Raw genomic sequence first — 23,524 nt, forward strand, 5'->3', positions numbered from 1 at the left:
AAACTTCTGTCTGAACTACACAGAGGAACAAATTGTTTGAAATAAGTTTACTCCATTCCAAAACCCTGAGTATTTTGGATCCCAAAGTCCATATTGTTTTTAAAGTCCTCATAAGTTCCATGAATTGGGAGTCGAAGGCAGTTGATGCAAGTGTTGGCCAATGGATATTTTCCTTCACCGTGTAGGAATTCCAGAGAGGGCTTAGGTGAAAAACCAATGGGTGGCACCCCATTCGATCCGGTTGTAAATGTCAAAATGTCCTCCAGCTTTGTTGTCCCGCCCTCCTCTGACACAAAAAAATACAAAAATCATTAAACAAAATTAATTAATACTATACGCAGTGGCTCATTGATCACAAACGCGAACATAAAACATAAAATCATTCACAGTGCTATAAATTTGATTCATACATACCAACAAAAACAAAACCAACCTCTCCTGTTCATGTATCACAATTTAAAAAATGCTTTAGACATCTCTAATATCAGTTACTGTATTATAAAATATTAGTACAGTTATCTGTAACAACTCAGAAAAAAATGTCAACCTTCAGCATCCTGCAGGTAATCTCTCCAATGTGCAACAAGTCGGTTCTCATCTGCTCGTCTATTGCTTCCGGTCTCTGACCATCTGATTTCGAATAGCTCATCCATTATGTCTGCTGTAAGATTCCTTCGACTGTAGCAGAGGACAGAACGAAAAGCCTGTGGATGTTGTTGGATCTTCTGAATCACTCCAAATGTTTTCAGTCCATCGCGAAACCTAAGTATACAAAATGAAGACAGAAAAGAGAGTCACTCCATACACACAGTGCACACAAAAACTCCCTCTCACTCACTTTCACACACAACCAAACACTTGCTCGCTCGCTGTCACACCCTCTCACACGCCTGGAGAACTGTAATTTCATCTACTTCACTGCTATATATGGTTGAAACAACAATAAAATATTTTTTACCCTTGATCCAAGTAAACTCAGTCTTTATTGTAACAAGATGTACCTTTCAAAGGGACCACGGACACGGTGAACTACTTGAAACATTAGAACATCCTCCAGTAACTGAGTCTTGTCCATCAAACTTGTTAGAGGTCTCAAACAGCCAGCATTTGCCAAGTAATCTGTCAAAGGTTCTGTAGCTGTCTGAAGCTCCTCCAGTGTTGTTGCTTCAGAAACCAGTTTCCAAAAAATTAAATGTATATTTTATAAGTATTAAATTATCCATTTAGAAATGTATGACACCTAAATACAAAAAGACTTAAGTAAAGTACAGCATTCGAAGGGTTTCAATCAGGTTATCCAAAATATCCAAAAGAAAATAGCTTATAGCATGCCTTACAAAATAACCTATCATATTACACAAATCCTCAAACCTTCTTCAGTTTCTCATAGAGGTCATGGTCTACAATACCTTCAATCGCTGATCTGCAAATCTCTGGTCCTTTCACTAAGCAGTTGAAGAGGGTATTAGAGAGAAAACATGGTGCTGGGCCTCCATGAACCAGGCTGACAGCTATGGCTTGACCGGCAAAGAAATATCTGTCATCTCGCACAGCTGTAAAATAAAGGAAATTAACTAGCACAATGTTATAACAAGTGTGGCTCAAAACAAATATTACAAAATTTGGCATCTTTATTATTTCTATTCTTTATTCTTTTGCAATTATACATACCAGAGGAATCAAGGGCCAAGTTCAAGTGTCCTTCGTATCCCTGAAACATCTTCGAGTGAGAAAGTGCTTCCATAAGAAGCCGTAGAAATTCCCTTCGGGGGCCACCAAGATCAACAGCCTCTTCAGTTGCACCCTTGTCATCAGATAATTTAATGGACATTGTGTGGTTTGGGTTGTATGACATCCGTCGAAAGCCTCGTATAGCTCCATCGAGGACTGCTGCACGATTGATGTTAAATTTGGAAATGCCCGTTTGAGTGGTCTTTTCACTCAGTTCCTTTAAAATTATCTTATTGAGGTAGGTTCTTGTGGCCGTCTAAAATGACAATTACAGAAAAAATACCTGAAAACATGTTTACATGGACTCTAACAGTCCAAAAAATGTATCCGACTACAGTTAACAAATGTTCCTGAAAGAAAGAGAAAAATCGAATCCAGACATAATCCCTTTTCCAATTTTGTTGCAACACATACAACATGTGTTTACTTTAATCACAATTTCTAAACCATGAGTAATATTGGCATAATGCAACCAATGACTATTTGCAGTCAATGCAAATATGGGCTATAGCATTTTTCAACATTAAAAAGCATATACAAAGCACCTACTTCATGTTAACTAATATAACTTAATTTCTACTGGCTAAAAACACTTTCAATTTTTTAAATGATTATGCCAAAAGTTCAGTAAAAGTAGTTCATCAGAGTTCACTTACGTCTGGTCCTCAATACTGGAAATAATAGCTGTATACAAGTCCTCGTCTTCATCTTCATCAGATAGGTCATTTATGAGATTAATGTAAGTCCCATAATCATTCTGCCAGCACCTTGAAGTGGGGCTCTTTGACAGTGATGAGGAAACTTGGGTGCTTACTTGGTTGCTGGAAGTGGATTGAACATTTGCTGATGTATTAGAGCTGGCACTGCCCTGGTGAACTGTTTCATGCTGGGTTGAAATGGCTCTTGCCATAGGTGTGGACTCGGTTTCAGCAAGTGCTCTAACCCCAACAGCAACGGTGAGATTTTCTGCCTGTTTTTTGCAAGAACTTGAGGACTGTGGTGGCTCCTCATCATCTGTACAATCTGTATCTTCCTCCTCATCCACACTGTAGGCTTCAGAATCTGAAGTTTCTTCATTCACAGACTACAAAAACAAGTTACCATTAGTCAAACTTGTGATCAATAACTTCTAACCCATGTACAGTTAAAATTGTCAATTTTGTGTATGTATCTAAAGACAATACTTAAGCATTAAAAATGTCTACTTACTTTAAGTGGCACAGATGGTCTCACATAAAGTGAAGCTCTTTTGAAAACCTTTTGAATCATACTCCCGTCCAGCTGTTGGTCTTCATGGAGAGTCGGAGCAACGAGTTTGTTGCCACATGGCAAGAGGATTTCAAGACTGACAGAGACAGAAATACACACAGTATAACTAAATGATGTTTTATTAACAAAGTTCGGGACGAACCTAAGCATATAAATCAGCCCGATGTTCCATCAGCAGCAATCACCTATCAGCCGAGCACGCTATCTCTACTTAATTATCTAGGCTGGTTCACCATCAGCAATCACCTATCAGCCGAGCACGTGATCTCTACTTAATGATCTAGGCTGGTTCACCATCAGCAATCACCGTATCTACCCTATCAGCTCCTGCATGCTCTATCATAAATAGACAAAGAATCTTACCTGTTGCATCTTGCCAGATAAGCATAGTCAAGCTTCGCCACTATGTCAGAGTCTCCCGTGGTCTCTAAAGTAGCAAACGTTCCAGATCCTTCGGTGCCATCATGCGCACCCCAGCTTTCCAGCTCAGGGTCGGATTATACGGACTATTTCCAAGCTTCGTCGCGGGGCCGCCAGCCCCGCCGCTCTGAGCGGCGTGCTTCTAAAAGGAAAGGTTCGTCATCGCTCCCACCGGCACGATCTCCGCCGCATTCACCGGCGTCATCATACGCCTCTGCGATCCCCAAGATATCTGCATGCAGCAAGTGGACGATCCAGAGCCTTCGTCTGGCCCTTGCCAACGCGGACGTCCCATTCAGCAGACGGATGTCGAAACTAGAGCTCTACACCCTTTACGTGTCGTCCCAGGCTGACGTCCCCTCGATGAGGTTGGCACGATCGGCTGTCAATAACGAGCCAGGCTCGGCTCGGGGTCCCGTCTATTCCAGGCACGGGCAAACTACCTCCGCGGCTCGGCTAGGCCTCCCTCACTCGAGCCGACGCAGCAAGCCTTCGGCAAGTCTTGGAAGCGTTCAGGTCATGCTAGAAGCCACGGATATCCCGATCGAGCACCTCCGGCAGCCCGCGGCATATCAGCTCAACGCGTGGGACAGCACAGCGACTGTAGATGACCGCCCCGTACAGGCTGGCCGGCAACTCTCAGGAGCCCTGGCTCACCCATACGTCTCAGGCGTGAGGCTGCCTCCGGTGGGAATACAACCGCTGGTCTCTGGACCACAATTCTCTGGCGCCGTCGCTAGCGCAAGCTTGTCTCCGTTACACGTACAAACGCCCGACATTAGATTCGCCTTGCCCGCCCAGGGCTCTTGGCTCCCCAGTGCGAGCCTGCCTCCGCTGGGGACAAAAGCGCTGGTCTCCGGACCGCAGTTCTTCGCTTCCGCCGCTAGCGCGAGCATGTCTCCGTTAGATGCACAAGCGGCCGCCATTAGATTCGCCTTGCCCGCCCCGGGCTCTTGGCTCCCCAGTGCGAGGCTGCCTCCGCTGGGGACACAAGCGCTGGTCTCCGTACCACAATTCCTTGACACTGCTGCCACCGCTACCACAAGCCTATCTCCGTTAGACGCACAAGCGGCCGCCATTAGATTCGCTTTTCCCGCCCCTGGATCTTGGCCCGCGGCGCCGAAATTGATTTCTAGCGTGAGGCTGCCTCTGTTAGAGTCACAGGCCTCAGTCCCTGGGCCTCATATCTTCGGCGCTGCCGCCAACGCTAGCACAAGCAGGGATTCAGACCCCACCTTCAGGGGCCATCGCCCAAGTCACGGGCTCTGCCACAGCAGACTCGCCAGCAGAAGCCTCCATCCAAGACGTCAAGCCAGCGTCGCCGCAGCGATCACCTTCGCAGAGGCCAGTGCTTCCATCTAAGACGTCGTAGCCAGCATCTCCGCAGCGATCGCCTCAGCAGAGGCCAGTGCTTCCGTCTAAAACGTCGAAGCCAGCGTCGCAGCAGCGATCGCCTCCGCAGAGGCCAGTGCTTCCATCTAAGACGTCGAAGCCAGCGCCGCCGCAGCGATCGCCTCCGCAGAGGCCAGTGCTTCCGTCTAAGATGTCGAAGCCAGCGTCGCCGCAGCGATCGCCTCCGCAGAGGCCAGTGCTTCCATCCAAGTCGTCGAAGCCAGCGTTGCCTCCGCAGAGGCCAGTGCTTCCATCCAAGTCGTCGAAGCCAGCGTCGCCGCAGCGATCGCCTCCGCAGAGGCCAGTGCTTCCGTCCAAGACATCGAAGCCAGCGTCGCCGCAGCGATCGCCTCCGAAAAGGCCAGTGCTTCCATCCAAGTCGTCGAAGCCAGCGTCGCCTCCGCAGAGGCCAGTGCTTCCATCCAAGTCGTTGAAGCCAGCTTCGCCACAGCGATCGCCTCCGCAGAGGCCAGTGCTTCCATCTCGCGTGAGGCTGCCTCTGTTAGAGTCACAGGCCTCAGTCCCTGGGCCTCATATCTTCGGCGCCGCTGCCAACGCTAGCACAAGCAGGGATTCAGACCCCACCTGCAGGGGCCATCGCCCAAGTCACAGGCTCTGCCACAGCAGACTCGTCAGCAGAAGCCTCCATCCAAGACGTCAAAGCCAGCGTCGCCGCAGCGATCACCTTCGCAGAGGCCAGTGCTTCCATCTAAGACTTCAAAGCCAGCGTCTCCGCAGCGATCGCCTCCGCAGAGGCCAGTGCTTCCGTCTAAGATGTCGAAGCCAGCGTCGCCGCAGCGATCGCCTCCGCAGAGGCCAGTGCTTCCATCTAAGACGTCGAAGCCAGCGCCGCCGCAGCGATCGCCTCCGCAGAGGCCAGTGCTTCCGTCTAAGATGTCGAAGCCAGCGTCGCCGCAGCGATCGCCCCCGCAGAGGTCAGTGCTTCCATCCAAGTCGTCGAAGCCAGCGTCGCCGCAGCGATCGCCTCCGCAGAGGCCAGTGCTTCCATCCAAGTCGTTGAAGCCAGCGTCGCCGCAGCGATCGCCTCCGCAGAGGCCAGTGCTACCATCCAAGTCGTCGAAACCAGCGTCGCCTCCGCAGAGGCCAGTGCTTCCATCCAAGTCGTTGAAGCCAGCGTCGCCACAGCGATCGCCTCCGCAGAGGCCAGTGCTTCCATCTCGCGTTCTGCCATCTACGACTTCTACGGATCAAGCACAACAGCAGCTCTCTCCCCAGCAGGACCCTCCATCAGGTGCTCTACTTCAGCTGGATACCTCCTTCAGTAGCCTCCTCCCAGTATCAGTCCTCATGCCAGGGTCACCCACGAAGATGTGTTAATTTAGATCCCTATATTTACAACCTCTGTGGGCACTAAACCTACTTCCAGCCGCTCATGGGTTCCAACTTCTCATCTCTCCAGCAGGCATCCTCACTCCATATCAGTCTCAACCATCCTTGGAGGAACCCCTGCCCCAGTCTTGCCTCATCTCAAACCACACCTCCTAAGGAGCCATGACGTTGTTCTCAAAGTCTTGAAGACTGCACCACTCGCCATGGAGACAGTATCGCAGCAGCAACCGGCCCCGCAGGGGTCCTAGCCTCCAACAAGTGGTCTGTAGCAGCAGGCCCCACCAGCAATGAAGCCAGTATCGCAGCAGCGACCGCCCCCGCAGGGGCCCGAGCTTCCAACAAGTGCTCTGTAGCAGCAGGCACCACCAGCAATGAAGCCAGTATCGCAGCAGCGACCGCCCCCACAGGGGCCCGAGCTTCCAACAAGTGCTCTGTAGCAGCAGGCACTACCAGCAATGAAGCCAGTATCGCAGCAGCGACCGCCCCCGCAGGGGCCCGAGCTTCCAACAAGTGGTCTGTAGCAGCAGGAACCACCAGCAATGAAGCCAGTATCGCAGCAGCGACCGCCCCCGCAGGGGCCCGAGCTTCCAACAAGTGTTCTGTAGCAGCAGGCACCACCAGCAATGAAGCCAGTATCGCAGCAGCGACCGCCCCCGCAGGGGCCCGAGCTTCCAACAAGTGCTCTGTAGCAGCAGGCACCACCAGCAATGAAGCCAGTATCGCAGCAGCGACCGCCCCCGCAGGGGCCCGAGCTTCCAACAAGTGCTCTGTAGCAGCAGGCACCACCAGCAATGAAGCCAGTATCGCAGCAGCGACCGCCCCCGCAGGGGCCCGAGCTTCCAACAAGTGCTCTGTAGCAGCAGGCACTACCAGCAATGAAGCCAGTATCGCAGCAGCGACCGCCCCCGCAGGGGCCCGAGCTTCCAACAAGTGCTCTGTAGCAGCAGGCACCACCAGCAATGAAGCCAGTATCGCAGCAGCGACCGCCCCCGCAGGGGCCCGAGCTTCCAACAAGTGGTCTGTAGTAGCAGGAACCACCAGCAATGAAGCCAGTATCGCAGCAGCGACCGCCCCCGCAGGGGCCCGAGCTTCCAACAAGTGTTCTGTAGCAGCAGGCACCACCAGCGTGCATTGGTCATGCAACGCGCATTGGTCGCACAAGGGTCACACTCGTGCATTGGTCACGCAACGCGCATTGATCGCACAAGGGTCACACTCGTGCATTGGTCACGCAACGCGCATTGGTCGCACAAGGGTCACACTCGTGCATTGGTCACGAAACGCGCATTGGTCGCACAAGGGTCACACTCGTGCATTGGTCACGCAACGGGCATTGGTCGCACAAGGGTCACACTCGTGCATTGGTCACGAAACGCGCATTGGTCGCACAAGGGTCACACTCGTGCATTGGTCACGCAACGCGCATTGGTCGCACAAGGGTCACACTCGTGCATTGGTCACGCAACGCGCATTGGTCACACAAGGGTCACACTCGCGCATTGGTCACGAAACGCGCATTGGTCGCACAAGGGTCACACTCGTGCATTGGTCACGCAACGCGCATTGGTCGCACAAGGGTCACACTCGTGCATTGGTCACGAAACGCGCATTGGTCGCACAAGGGTCGCACTCGTGCATTGGTCACGCAACGCGCATTGGTCGCACAAGGGTCACACTCGTGCATTGGTCACGCAACGCGCATTGGTCGCACAAGGGTCACACTCGTGCATTGGTCACGCAACGGGCATTGGTCGCACAAGGGTCACACTCGTGCATTGGTCACGAAACGCGCATTGGTCGCACAAGGGTCACACTCGTGCATTGGTCACGCAACGCGCATTGGTCGCACAAGGGTCGCACTCGTGCATTGGTCACGCAACGGGCATTGGTCGCACAAGGGTCACACTCGTGCATTGGTCACGAAACGCGCATTGGTCGCACAAGGGTCACACTCGTGCATTGGTCACGCAACGCGCATTGGTCGCACAAGGGTCACACTCGTGCATTGGTCACGAAACGCGCATTGGTCACACAAGGGTCACACTCGTGCATTGGTCACGAAACGCGCATTGGTCGCACAAGGGTCACACTCGTGCATTGGTCACGCAACGGGCATTGGTAGCACAAGGGTCACACTCGTGCATTGGTCACGCAACGCGCATTGGTCGCACAAGGGTCACACTCGTGCATTGGTCACGAAACGCGCATTGGTCGCACAAGGGTCGCACTCGTGCATTGGTCACGCAACAGGCATTGGTAGCACAAGGGTCACACTCGTGCATTGGTCACGCAACGGGCATTGGTCGCACAAGGGTCACACTCGTGCATTGGTCACGCAACGCGCATTGGTCGCACAAGGGTCACACTCGTGCATTGGTCACGCAACGCGCATTGGTCGCACAAGGGTTCCCAGTCACACTCGTGCATTGGTCACGCAAGCGCATTGGTCGCACAAGGGTCGACCGCCCCCGCAGGGGCCCCGAGCTTCCAACAAGTGCTCTGTAGCAGCAGACACTACTAGCAATTAGGTTAGTATCACAGCAGCATCTGCCCCCGCAGGGGCCCGAGCTTCCAACAAGTGCTCTGTAGCAGCAGACACTACTAGCAATGAGGTTAGTATCACAGCAGCAACTGCCCCCGCAGGGGCCCGAGCTTCCAACAAGTGCTCTGTAGCAGCAGACACTACTAGCAATGAGGTTAGTATCACAGCAGCAACTGCCCCCGCAGGGGCCCGAGCTTCCAACAAGTGCTCTGTAGCAGCAGACACTACTAGCAATGAGGTTAGTATCACAGCAGCAACTGCCCCCGCAGGGGCCCGAGCTTCCAACAAAGCTCTGTAGCAGCAGACACTACTAGCCATGAGGTCAGTATCGCAGCAGCGATAGCCCTAACAGGCCCTCATCCTTTCGTTTATTAAAATTCAGGTTGTACCTCCGTAACGCACAGCATGGCATTTGGGGGGGTGTATGCGTACTTCGGCGGTTGTCCAGCTCTATTTGCATTGGGGGGGTGTGTTCTGGGCTCGAGCCGGTTCCGAGCCCGGAGCACTTGCTCTGAGCAGGGTAGAGTGCTCCGGGTTCGGATAGATCCGGCGGGCTCGGAGCCCACTCCCTGCACAACACGCCAAATACGCATAACCTTCATTCCCATGCTTTACCATCTATCCCAACAAGGAGCTGTTTATTAGCGAGGGCGAACTCGTGAAATGATGTTTTATTAACAAAGTTCGGGAGGAACCTAAGCATATAAATCAGCCCGATGTTCCATCAGCAGTAATCACCTATCAGCCGAGCACGCTATCTCTACTTAATTATCTAGGCTGGTTCACCATCAGCAATCACCTATCAGCCGATCACGTGATCTCTACTTAATGATCTAGGCTGGTTCACCATCAGCAATCACCATATCTACCCTATCAGCTCCTGCATGCTCTATCATAAATAGACAAAGAATCTTACCTGTTGCATCTTGCCAGATAAGCATCCCTCCTCCACCCCAGCTCCTCTCATTTTTCTAAAGTCCCGCAGGACCCCCGGGGGGGTGTGTTCTGGGCTCGAGCCGGTTCCGAGCCCGGAGCACTTGCTCTGAGCAGGGTAGAGTGCTCCGGGTTCGGATAGATCCGGCGGGCTCGGAGCCCACTCCCTGCACAACACGCCAAATACGCATAACCTTCATTCCCATGCTTTACCATCTATCCCAACAAGGAGCTGTTTATTAGCGAGGGCGAACTCGTGAATGCTTGGTAAATTTTGAGGCTATCAAGTTTTATATTGTAAATATGAAGTTACGTTTCATTTAAATATTTTAGGCCCGGTTCTACAGAAAAGAGTCATCTTAAGCCAGGACTATGCCTTAGTTAAATGAGGGTATTTATGTTGCTTTTATTAAAATGGCTCAGATAATAATATAACTGGTGTGGATCTCGATACAAAACAATAACAATGACATGTTTTAAGATATGTCAGGGCAATTTCTTTTGGTCAAGACAGCTGAAACCTTCATTTTAGTCTGTGACTATATGTCTTAAGCCTTGTCTGTAATACATTGAAGGCATTGAAGTTCCACACATTCACTTATGTGTGGCTGTTAACCAACTTACCTCACACAACACGGAATTTTCCCTTTAAATGCCTCATGAATTGTATTCATGACTCTTCTGTAGTCCCAGGATTTATTGAACTCGAAAGTTCTTAGTATGTGTCCCCTTTCATACAACTTCTGCTTTGTCTTTATTATAAGTTCAATGAAATGGTGGTTTGGACCTAAAAAGTGACAAACAAACTTATAAAGTGCAATATTAATTGGCGCAATCTGTCTTTGTGCGTCTTCATGATACATAAAGTGTACTTACGACAAAAATAACAAATGTTGTACATACCTTTTCCCTTTGGAGTTGGATTTCCAGTTGCTGAATCGTCTCGCAATGAAGCGGGGCATCTGGCTTTCCGGTCCAGAGGTGTTAGGCAAAGTGACACGTGTTGCTGGGTTTACGTTTGTAGCCAGCATAGCTGCCTAGTTAATTGTAGTGACAACCTGAGTACGCACTGAATGGTGATCACCTAATTAAATCCAGGTGCGCTATGGGTGCGTGAGTGCGTAAAAGGAATGCTCCTGCGTTCATTGGGAAGCGCGTTTATTGTTGCCAGCTTGGAGGCTGTTTCTCGGAGTTGCTCCTGTATGGAGATTTCTCGATCTAAACCGCACAGATCTGTGAGTGGAGCTGCACAGCATCTGGTGCACCTCCCGGGCTGTTTACCCATCGTGGTTCGATGCTTGAAAAGCTGTTTACCCATCGTGGTTTGATGTTTGAAAAGCTGATTCATTAATAATCAGTGAACTGATTGGGACCGGGACCTGGGCTTCCTCTTCCTCTTGTGCTATTTTCCCTTTTGGCCCCTTTGTCGCCTCGGACACCTGGTTGTGCGTTGCCGCGGCGTTCTGCCCTGCCTTGCCTTACTTCATTCTGCGTTTCTGGACCAGTCCGTATTACGTGCACTTGATCTCGGGCGATTGTGAGATCCGAGCATTAATGTCGCCGGGCCGTTTGGACCAGCCCGCATACATCGGGAGATTCAATTCAATTCAATTCAATTTTATTTATATAGCGCCTTTCACAATTTGCATTGTTCCAAAGCAGCTTTACAGGGGAAAAACGAAAAACCCAAGAAAGGGTAAAACACACTACATGGTGTTTTATATAGTAAATCCAACTATTCTAGTAAATAATATCTAATGTCAGCATCTCCTGGTGGTTTATTTAGCATATTTGCATTACGTGAATGCTTGGCATTCACTTAATTCACTTGGAGATTGTGACACCAGAGTACAAATCCGTGTGGCGTTTGGTCACCTCCGCACCGTTTCAACTGGAAGACTGTGTGGGTGGGGTTCGTATGGTATTATCGTGAGTGAATGAATTTATAAGCTGATGTGAGTGTCTGGGTGTGGTTGCTGCTAAAGGTGTGAGTGTGTGTGTGTGTGTGTGCGCGCATGTGTGAGTGTGTTCATGAACGCAATAAGCGTTAATGTGAGTTTGATCTTATGGAGTGAATCGTGGTATATTGTTGATGAACTGTATAATGTGATTGTATCTTATATTTTTGTTGTTGCTTTATTTTTGATTTAACTTTATATTTTTCGTTTCCTATTGTGTTTATTTCTTTGACATGTGACAATTGAATGACAGCTGGAACGTTGTTTGAGTAGCTAGGAGGTATTGCTGACCTCTCGGGGTCCAAGTTACTGGGTACCCTTGTTCACTGAGTGATTTGATTCTGCTAAGTTCTGTCACCTGAATGCACGCGTGCTTATTGGTGGAGTGCGTACATTAGAGTACGATTTAAGTGTGTAGTGGAGTGGAATTCGGTAGGTTTGTCATTTCTCCCTGTCAACTGACATGTTCCCTCCAATTGTCTGATTGTTTTTGTTTGCATTTGTTTAGTTTGAATCTATATGAACCCCTTGTCTCCTGAATTGTGTGTGTTGTTTTTATTCTAGTTATAATAAAAAAAATCATTGTTATACTTTTCGATATTCACGTCTCTGTCCTATCTTTGTGGGAACGAACCTGTGTCCTTATTGGACCATTATTTCCCTGGGTGAAATTCCCAGGGTGGCGTAGTCGGTGTTGTAATTATAATTGAGTCCAAAATAACGAAATCCACCCATTCGGTGCTACATTTTGGCGTAGTCGGCAGGGTCCCACATTGATTTTTGGTCTGAGACGTGAATTGTTTTTGATATTGTGTGGGGTGAATGTTGTTATTATTATTTTTGGTTGAAACAGGGCGGCGGTGTGCACTGAGTGTCCTCTTTCCCTTTGTTGGTAAGTCTCACTAATTTCTTAAGGATGGATGAGGAATTACATGAACTGCGAGATCTGGTGTTGCAGTTACGGGCTGAAAAAGAGAAGTTGAGGCAGGATCGGGCTATCGCGGATGTTGCTGAACTCAGACCTGGTCCGTCCAATGCGCCATCAGCATTACCTATTGATCCTCCGCCTCCAAATGCTCCGGCTGCGGAGAGGTTTGTGTTTATACCACGAGATCGTAGGTGCCCTAAATTCAATGGTAGAACGGGAATGGCTATAGACGAATGGGTTGATGAGGCGGATGCCTGTATGAGGGTTCGTCATATGTCCATTGCCGATCGCGCATTTTTTTTATTTGATCATTTGGAAGGGGAAGCTCGGGAAGAAATTCGATACCGCCCGGTGATAGAGCGGGAAGACCCGGAGAAAATAATTCTTGCGTTGCGTGAATTGTACGGTTGCTCGCAGTCCTATGTGGCTTTACAAGAAGAATTTTTCTCTAGGAGACAGCATGAGGGAGAAACCCTATTGGAGTTTTCTTTGGCACTCATGGGTCTGCTAGAGAGGGTTAAACAGCGGTCGCCCAGTGGTCTGCCAAATGCTGATTCTTTATTGCGAGATCAATTTGTTGAACACATACGTGAGAGCAGCCTCCGTCGAGAATTAAAGCAGCTCGTTCGTCGTCAGCCAAATTCCACCCTGCTGGAAGTGCGAAGTGAAGCTATACGATGGGAACAGGAAGGGACCCCGGGGGGTGCGAGAGGCCGTAGCCATTCAGTTCCGTCTGTCCAAAGCTTTCAGTATGGAGTGGGGGGAGGAGCATATACGGGGGTTGGTGGCGCACTTCCATGCTCTGAGTTGAATGAATTAAGAGAGATGCTTAAGGCGCAGCAGCAGCAGCTTGTGCAGCTCACCCAAAGTGTCACAAGGTTGCAAGGGCCGTCTCGTGTTCCACCTGCTCGTAGTGGCCCGATTATATGTAGGCGTTGCCATAGACCGGGACACATTGCTAAAGAATGTGTTGGGGAGCGAGTGGCCTTTCATTCTAGGGACCTACCCCGTCATGCTGATTTGCGAACAGATGGTAGGCAACCTCGTTTGGGTCAACAGTCGGAAAACTAGTTCCCGCCGGGCCGCGGAGCCACGATTCGGTTGGGGAGAATTTCGGCTCAGAGACTCATTACAGTTCAAGTTCACTACCACGATTGGTGTCTTCGTGTCCTCACTTAGATGTCCTTATTGGTGGGGTGGCTGTGTCTTGTTTAATAGACACTGGGTCAATGGTGTCTACGATTACAGAGACCTGTTTTCGTGGACATTTTGAACCTTGGGGGCAAGACCGCTTGAAGTCCTGCCAGTGGCTGCAATTGCGTGCTGCAAATGGGCTGTCTATTCCATATATAGGTTATTTGGAATTGAATGTGGAATTATGTGGGCACTTAGTCTCTAGTTGTGGCATTCTAGTTGTTAAGGACCCTCCAGGAGGCATTGGCGTCCAAGCCCCTGGTGTATTAGGGATGAATGTCTTGGGGCGGTGTTACCAGCAGTTGTTTGGCCAGCATGGTACCGCACTCTTTAACTTCCCGTCGGTGGCTGGAGTACCTTCTGTGAGGCAGGCCCTGCAACAGTGCCATCAAGTAAACACTCATCCTCCCCCTAGTTGTTCAGGGTGGGTTAGGGTGCGTGGCCCGGGGACACAGCGAGTGATAGGCGGTACTATTACGTTAATAGCGGCGACCTGTTCAGAACAATTTGCGGATGGAGTAGTACTCCTTGAGCCCCCTGAGTCCGGATTACCAGAAAATCTGTTGGTCTCGCCCGCATTGGTCCGTGTTGTCAAAGGCACAGTCTATGTTCCAATAGTCAATGTTGGTACTTTAGATGTTATGCTTTTCCCGCGCAAAGTTTTGGGCTCTTTAAGCTGCGTACATGTGGTTAGTTTACCTGCAGGTGTTACAGAAGTTCGGTCTAATACAATTACTGCAGGTTCAACAATAGCTCTCCCTGCGGAGCAAGCACCAATAGATGGCATCGAGTTGGGTTCATTACCTGATGAGGAACGGAGCAAGGTTAGGGCCTTACTGCAGCGGTATCAGTCAATTTTTGCAGTCCATGAAAATGACTTGGGTTGTACGAATCTCATCTCTCATGACATTTCGTTGGTAGATGAAATCCCTGTGAGACAGCGGCACCGACGTATTCCCCCCTCAGAGTACGAGACTGTCCGGGCACACATAAACCAGTTGCTTGAGTCCCAGGTCATTAGGGAGAGTTGCAGTCCATACGCGTCCCCTATTGTCCTGGTGAAAAAGAAGGATGGTAGTCTACGCTTATGCGTGGACTACCGTCAATTGAATGCTAAAACCAGGAGAGATGCGTTTCCACTGCCCCGCATTGAAGAGTCGCTGGATGCACTGTCGGGAGCCCGCTGGTTCTCCACATTAGATCTGGCTAGTGGTTACAATCAGGTTCCCGTCAGTGAGGGAGATAAGCAAAAGACCGCTTTTTGCACCCCGTTTGGGTTATTTGAGTGGAATCGTATGCCATTCGGGCTCTGCAATGCTCCCTCTACATTCCAGCGACTAATGGAGCGGGTCTTTGGAGACCAACAATATCAATCTCTTCTGTTGTATTTGGACGATATTGTAGTATTCTCGTCCTCTGTTAGCCAGCACCTGGAGCGGTTAGAAGTAGTGTTCAGGCGTTTGGAGAGGGAGAATTTGAAGGTGAAGCTGGAAAAGTGTGCCTTTTTCCAGCCTGAGGTAAGGTACTTGGGTCACATCATTTCAAGCAAAGGAGTCGCTACTGATCCTCAAAAGATTGAGGCGGTGAGACAGTGGCCTCAGCCCTCTACAGTTAAAGAATTGCGCTCATTTCTTGGCTTTGCCAGCTACTACCGCCGTTTTGTGGATGGGTTTGCAACGTCGGCGGCCCCTCTGCATCGGTTAGTAGGAGAGCTGACTGGAAGCAAGCGTAGGCCAGGGCAGCAAGGGGAGGCATTCTCTAGTGCTTGGACTAGAGAGTGCCAAGAGCACTTTGAGGAATTAAAGAGTAGACTTACTAGTGCCCCTGTTCTGGCATACGCTGACTTCGCTAAACCGTTTGTCCTTGAGGTGGATGCGAGCCATGGAGGGCTCGGGGCAGTCCTCTCGCAGGAATGCGATGGTAAGGTGCGACCAGTTGCATACGCCAGCCGTAGTCTTAGACCTAACGAGCGGAATCTGTCCAATTACAGCTCCATGAAGCTTGAGTTTTTAGCACTCAAGTGGGCAATGACTGAACGCTTTAGAGAATATCTGCTGGGGAATAGGTGTATAGTGTACACTGATAATAATCCCCTTAGCCACTTGGGCACTGCCAAGCTGGGTGCTGTCGAACAGCGGTGGGCTGCTCAATTAGCTGCCTTTGACTTCGACCTCAAGTATAGGTCAGGTAAGAGTAATGCAAATGCAGATGCCTTGTCTAGGTTGCATTCTCCAGTGGCAGTTGGGGGCTTAGGTTCTGGCACCACTATACCATCGGTGTTGAGGAGAGCAATGGGAGTGGATCTTGTAGCTGAGGCCACCCAGTGTACCATGTCTATGTTCCCCGGCCATTCGTCTGTGGAGCTGGCGTCCTTACAGGCTGCTGACCCAGTGATAAGCGAAGTCCTGGTATTCTGGACGAACAGGAAATATCCTGGTCCGGAAGAACGACGGAAGCTGTCGAGACATGGGTTGGTCCTGTTACGGCAATGGAAACGTCTTGTAGAGCGAAATGGGGTCTTGTACCGAAGGGTGAGGCGTCCCGATGGTAAGGAGGAGGCACTACAGTTGGTTTTGCCAACTACTTTAAAGACTGATGTTTTGACCCAACTCCATCAAAACCATGGCCATCAAGGTGTGGAACGCACCCTTGAACTTGTCCGGCAACGATGTTACTGGCCTAGTGAAGCAGCCGAGGTGGCAGCTTGGTGCCAGCAGTGTGAACGTTGCCAAGTGGCAAAAGATACGCGGCCACCAGCCCGGGGACCAATGGGCCATTTGTTGGCTTCCTGCCCTAACGAGATTATTGCTATTGATTTTACAATTTTAGAGCCATCTAGTTCAGGGGTGGAGAACGTGCTGGTAATGACTGATATCTTTAGTAAGTACACAGTCGCTGTCCCAACTCGGGATCAGCGGGCAGAGACTGTGGCACGACTGCTGGTGACTGAATGGTTTTTTAAATTTGGGGTCCCAGCGCGTCTTCATTCAGACCAGGGTCGTAATTTTGAGTCTGGGTTAATTCGCCAGCTATGCGCTCTTTACGGTATCGTTAAGTCACGAACTACCCCATACCATCCAGCGGGAAACGGGCAATGCGAGCGGTTTAACCGGACACTCCACAATCTTTTGCGGGCCCTTCCAAGCTCGAGGAAGCGAGACTGGGTAGCATGCCTTCCTCAGGTGGTGTTTTGTTATAACACCACCCTCCACCAGACAACTGGAGAGTCGCCACATTTTTTAATGTTTGGCCAGGAAGCACGATTACCTGTGGACTTTTTACTGGGCAGCGTTCCGGAGCCCATAGAAGGTGAGATACATGAGTGGGTGTTGGAGCACCAAACTCGTCTACAGGTAGCTTTTGAAGGAGCTCGAGAACGAGTGCGAGTTGCCGCAAAGAAGCGTAAAGAGCACCATGACTTATTAGTTCGGGATGCTCCGCTCGTGGTAGGGCAGTTTGTGTATCTTCGCAATTATGGGGTCCGGGCCGTCATAAGATCAGTGATCTCTGGAGCTCTGTGGTATTTCAGATCCTGCGAGCACCTGAGGAAGGTGGTGTAGTGTACACTATTGCTCCTGCCAATGACCTGACCAAAGTAAGAACTGTACATCGTTCATTGATTAAAGGCCGATTGGGGTCCGAGATTGAGGTCCCGGGTGAATTGGAGCCCAGATCCGATACAGAGGAGAATCCCCCTCCGCTGGAGGAGAGTTCCCTTCATCTGGAGGAGGGAGATGTTGATCTGGTGAGGGTTGTTGAAGTAGGTGTTGGGAGTTCTGAGTATACGGGTCAAGGTCGTTCCCAGGACCTTTTGGGAAACATTGTTCCACCCCTGAGGGCAGGTGTGGTACAAGCAGAAACCCCTGTGTGTGTTGCGAGAGAGGTGAGGCCTGTACCAGTCGACTTACCTTGTGAGGTTGCAAATACAGTTAGGAAGACCAGTCGAGTTACAGCGGGCCAGCATTCTAACGTGAATCGCCTCCCTAGGCCAGCAAGTGGTACATCTAATGCGGTTACAGCAGTCTTTAGACCATGGATCTGAGTTGTCATCGCCGGGACGTCGATCCAGAGTGAGGGGGTAGATTGTAGCCAGCATAGCTGCCTAGTTAATTGTAGTGACAACCTGAGTACGCACTGAATGGTGATCACCTAATTAAATCCAGGTGCGCTATGGGTGCGTGAGTGCGTAAAAGGAATGCTCCTGCGTTCATTGGGAAGCGCGTTTATTGTTGCCAGCTTGGAGGCTGTTTCTCGGAGTTGCTCCTGTATGGAGATTTCTCGATCTAAACCGCACAGATCTGTGAGTGGAGCTGCACAGCATCTGGTGCACCTCCCGGGCTGTTTACCCATCGTGGTTCGATGCTTGAAAAGCTGTTTACCCATCGTGGTTTGATGTTTGAAAAGCTGATTCATTAATAATCAGTGAACTGATTGGGACCGGGACCTGGGCTTCCTCTTCCTCTTGTGCTATTTTCCCTTTTGGCCCCTTTGTCGCCTCGGACACCTGGTTGTGCGTTGCCGCGGCGTTCTGCCCTGCCTTGCCTTACTTCATTCTGCGTTTCTGGACCAGTCCGTATTACGTGCACTTGATCTCGGGCGATTGTGAGATCCGAGCATTAATGTCGCCGGGCCGTTTGGACCAGCCCGCATACATCGGGAGATTCAATTCAATTCAATTCAATTTTATTTATATAGCGCCTTTCACAATTTGCATTGTTCCAAAGCAGCTTTACAGGGGAAAAACGAAAAACCCAAGAAAGGGTAAAACACACTACATGGTGTTTTATATAGTAAATCCAACTATTCTAGTAAATAATATCTAATGTCAGCATCTCCTGGTGGTTTATTTAGCATATTTGCATTAAGTGAATGCTTGGCATTCACTTAATTCACTTGGAGATTGTGACACCAGAGTACAAATCCGTGTGGCGTTTGGTCACCTCCGCACCGTTTCAACTGGAAGACTGTGTGGGTGGGGTTCGTATGGTATTATCGTGAGTGAATGAATTTATAAGCTGATGTGAGTGTCTGGGTGTGGTTGCTGCTAAAGGTGTGAGTGTGTGTATGTGTGTGTGCGCGCATGTGTGAGTGTGTTCATGAACGCAATAAGCGTTAATGTGAGTTTGATCTTATGGAGTGAATCGTGGTATATTGTTGATGAACTGTATAATGTGATTGTATCTTATATTTTTGTTGTTGCTTTATTTTTGATTTAACTTTATATTTTTCGTTTCCTATTGTGTTTATTTCTTTGACATGTGACAATTGAATGACAGCTGGAACGTTGTTTGAGTAGCTAGGAGGTATTGCTGACCTCTCGGGGTCCAAGTTACTGGGTACCCTTGTTCACTGAGTGATTTGATTCTGCTAAGTTCTGTCACCTGAATGCACGCGTGCTTATTGGTGGAGTGCGTACATTAGAGTACGATTTAAGTGTGTAGTGGAGTGGAATTCGGTAGGTTTGTCATTTCTCCCTGTCAACTGACATGTTCCCTCCAATTGTCTGATTGTTTTTGTTTGCATTTGTTTAGTTTGAATCTATATGAACCCCTTGTCTCCTGAATTGTGTGTGTTGTTTTTATTCTAGTTATAATAAAAAAAATCATTGTTATACTTTTCGATATTCACGTCTCTGTCCTATCTTTGTGGGAACGAACCTGTGTCCTTATTGGACCATTATTTCCCTGGGTGAAATTCCCAGGGTGGCGTAGTCGGTGTTGTAATTATAATTGAGTCCAAAATAACGAAATCCACCCATTCGGTGCTACACGTTTCTTGAGTCCACGTTGTTTTGCGTGGGTCGGAACAGCGTTCCAATTTCTGAATCAATCTTATTCACAGTGGTCGAAGAACTCGAATCTACGGCATTGGCGATCGTATTAATCAGCACTGGAGAACAAAGTAGATTTCTTAAAATATTAACCGCCTCTGTTGTAACCTTATCGTCCGCCATGGCTTACCAATTTTCTAATCAACCGCGCTTCCGTGAACACTGAAACGACTTCCGGTCACACTGAAAAACTTGTGAATGCACTCTGGTGCAACCTTGCGCAACATCATAAAGGACGTTGTTTCTGTAACTGCTTCGGTTTCATTAATATTAAAGCAAATATGCTTTTCTAAAAGGAGCCTTTGTATTTTAACGTGTCTTGACCACAACTGTGAGGCCCTATTTATCCATGTAAATGCGCAAGTTTTTCGCCCTAATTGGCCATGTAAATGCGCACGTTTTTTTAAATGTATTTCACCCTAATCGGCCTCCCATAGATATGCAGCGAACAGGAACCTGTCAGATGCAATTAATTTACTGAGCAATATTTTACAATCGCCCGCGCTACCTTCGGTTTTTCCTTATTTTTTTTTGTCTAAAAATATATTTTGGCTATAAAACTGTCCCAAAAAGCTGAAGCGTTTGGTTCCGTAATTCTTGGCGTCTGCAATTCCAATAGGAACTACACATTCGAATGAAGCTTTACTCACACTTTACCAGGATTTAAAGAGTGTGTCGAGGAAATAAAACTCTGGTTTTAAGATTTCAAAATGACGCCACGGCGATGTTTTTTGGTTTAGCAAGTGTTTTGCTTTATTTTTATTCACGAGTCAGAAAGATGGAAGATGATATTACAGCTTTTCTAAGAAGTGCACTTAAGTGTTTAGAGGACATTCAAACAGCGAATGGTGCTACGAATATGTTAAGACTTCACAGAGAGCTAGAGGACCAAACGAGAACCTTGCATTCATTGTTGCAAGCTGTAAGAGCTGTGGATGAGGAGAACCCTTGTTTACTAGAACTGCAGTCCTTACGTTTTGTAATGCCATGTTGTTTTGTATACAAATAATTGTTAAATAAAATTAAAATATATATATATAGGCTATATATATATATAATTTTATTTAACAATTATTTGTATACAAAACAACATGGCATTACAAAACGTTGTAATAGAAAATACAGTCCATGTGCATAACATAAATACAATTATAATAAAAACATAAAATAATAATAATATAATTTTTTAAATACAAATAAAATAAACAAATGATAAATAATTAAAGGGGCTATGGTTTTTCTTGTAAGTCATATTCTAGAATGCGTCATACCATATATAAAAGGCCATATTCCGGATCCAAATGATCTGATTGCATAGGCAAACAACAAAATAATGGGAATGTAGATTTATTGTTTGCTGTAAAAGTACGATCATAACCTTTATCACCATAACGAAATATCCAGACAGTGGTTACTTTTCACAATTCGACTTTTCAAGAGGATCTCTACCATACAACCCTGTGTAGATGCGCAATTAAGCGTATAGCGTGACCGCACTTATCTCAACCGCAGATTGCGTGACTCCAGCGAGACGTTGTCTGTGTCTATAGTGTGCGGCGGCTTATGCCCAAGCAGTTCGTTGCCAGTTCATACCTAAGCCAAGGCAATATGAGATCTGTGCAGTCCGAGTTGTTGGAGGAACTAATAAGTAAATAATTCAGTAAATTAGTTGCATCTGACAGGTTCCTGTTCGCTGCATATCTGCACGGCATCAACGTGCGCCAAACTAAACGGAAGTGTGGCGAGTCACCCCTTGCGCAAACAGGGAAACGGACGAGCCACAGCTGCCGATCGTCAACTCTCCAATCAAGTTGGCATAAAAGCCAGCGAGCCAGAAGACACGGTGAGCTACCACTCCCATGCAAGCCAGGATTAATGTTTATGTCTTCTGTCTCGCAGGCTCGGAGGACTGACGATCGGCACCGCTCTGGGAAAGCACGCACAGAGGAAACACAGGCACATTGGACGGACACGCCATTGGGCACGGAGAGCACGAACCAGCGGGGGAATTAATCACGGGACACGCCTACGCCGCACCCACGGACCCATTGGACGTTGCACCGAGCACCCTGCACGTACATATCTAAATAAAAGGTCCCCTCCGGGGTGGTAAAACAACTTTCTGTGTATGTGTCATCTCTCCCCCTGTTACATAATAAAGTATGTCAAACATTTTTTTATCATACTTGCTTTTCCTCCTGTTTCAGACGTAAAGTTATTGAGACGGACTCTGACTGTGAAGAATATCCTGAAATGCGTGCCACCACCCCCAAGAAAACTTCTATCAACGGGACTTGGGAACAAGCGAGTAGCTACACCATCTCTCACAAATGGACCACGACCTCATTCTTTACAGGAAACAGAAATCCCAGCCTGCAGCATCCCAGCACCAACAGGAGCTATAACTCCCCAAAGACCAGTTCAGCCCAGTGGGTTAGCAGCAAGGGATGGAATGTTTCTTCGTATTCTTACAATACTGGAAGAAATGAAAGATTGTCAAAAGGTGCAGGGTAGCATGATACGGTCCATTCTGTAGAAGAGAGAACCATACACTGTCTTGCCTGAGGGGATCACCTTTCCTTTAAAGAGCTTTTCGGAAGTAGAGGATATGGAGTTGAAGCTCTGCGACTCTGACGTCCAGAAAAATGTGGTCAGTGTTCGTAAAAAATAGTAAATAGTTGTAGAATTCTTTACTGACTACACACACTCTAACCTATGCACATTAATATGCATGTTGTTCCCTTTCTGTCTGTCTCTCGACGTTGTGTCAAACCGACAGATGGGGTTCGCCCCTGAGAACCTATCATCTTCTGACTATTTTGAAAAGGCCAATGAAATTGGCGAATTAAATTTGCATGCCGGGCTCCGCCCCCGGATATCCGGGTATAAAAGGGGAGCCGGTGTGCTCATTCATTCACCTTTTGTTCTTCGGAGCCTTCACATCTGAAGACATTCTTCGAATTGCCGAATTCTACGATTCGGTGCAGCGGAGATTCCCCTGGGCGTCCTGGCAGTTCCAGAGGTATTTTTCTAAAAGAGCAATTTCCTCAGCGTGGCATTGCCCGCTGATCTCTTGGGTGCAGTACACTCATCGAGGAAGGGGACGGACACGGTGGTTGCCGCAGGTGTTCGGGGGCCGACCACTGTGGCAGCCTCGTGGATTCGTCCTGCCCGTACTGCGCACGGATGGCTATTCAAACGTTGCGTCACTGCGGGCGGATGGCTATTCAGACATTGCGTCACGGTGGCTGTGTTCTGTAAGATCCAGCCAACACCTCGTTTGCTTCCCGTTCTGTGACCGCAGCGGCTACGGCCCTGCTGTCAGCGGCGGCGAGCAGCGAGGGTGATATGGGGATTATCGTGAGCGTTAATCAGCCGGCCGGCTCGCGGACCGCTCGCACCCCGTCTAGCTTGTTTAGCAGTTCCTCAAGGATGGTCCTAAGCCATCTTATTCCTCAGCCACGCGCTCGGACACGAGCCGTGGAGATGAGGTGTCTCTTGCAACATCGGAGCGCGACCTGCTGACATCAGACTCTGGCGATTCCCTGAAGCTGGTCAGTTGTAGCCTGGGGGTTAGAGCATTGGGCTTGTGATCAGAAGGTTGCTGGTTCAAATCTCAGTGCCAGCAGGTCATGACTGAAGTGCCCTTGAGCAAGGCACCTTACCCCTGATTGCTCTGCAGTAATGTGCCACTGTATATAAACTACTTGTAAGTCGCTTTGGATAAAAGCGTCTGCCAAATGAATAAATGTAAATGTAAATGAAGCTCCCTCCCTCGGGAGGTCGAGCACAGGTGAGAGCAGACGTCAATATGTCAGCCATGCTCACTCGGACCACCGTGAGTGTCGGATTGCAGTGCGCCGCAGCCCTGGCGCTCGCGGCAGGGTACTTTGCACATTGGGCCCGGGCGCGACTCCAAGCCGTGCCCGGCTCAAGTGCCAAGTTTTACCGAGCTGCATAAGGAGTTCAGTAAGACC

Source organism: Barbatula barbatula, assembly GCF_947034865.1.
Source record: "Barbatula barbatula genome assembly, chromosome: 1".
NCBI classification, from domain to species: domain Eukaryota; kingdom Metazoa; phylum Chordata; class Actinopteri; order Cypriniformes; family Nemacheilidae; genus Barbatula; species Barbatula barbatula.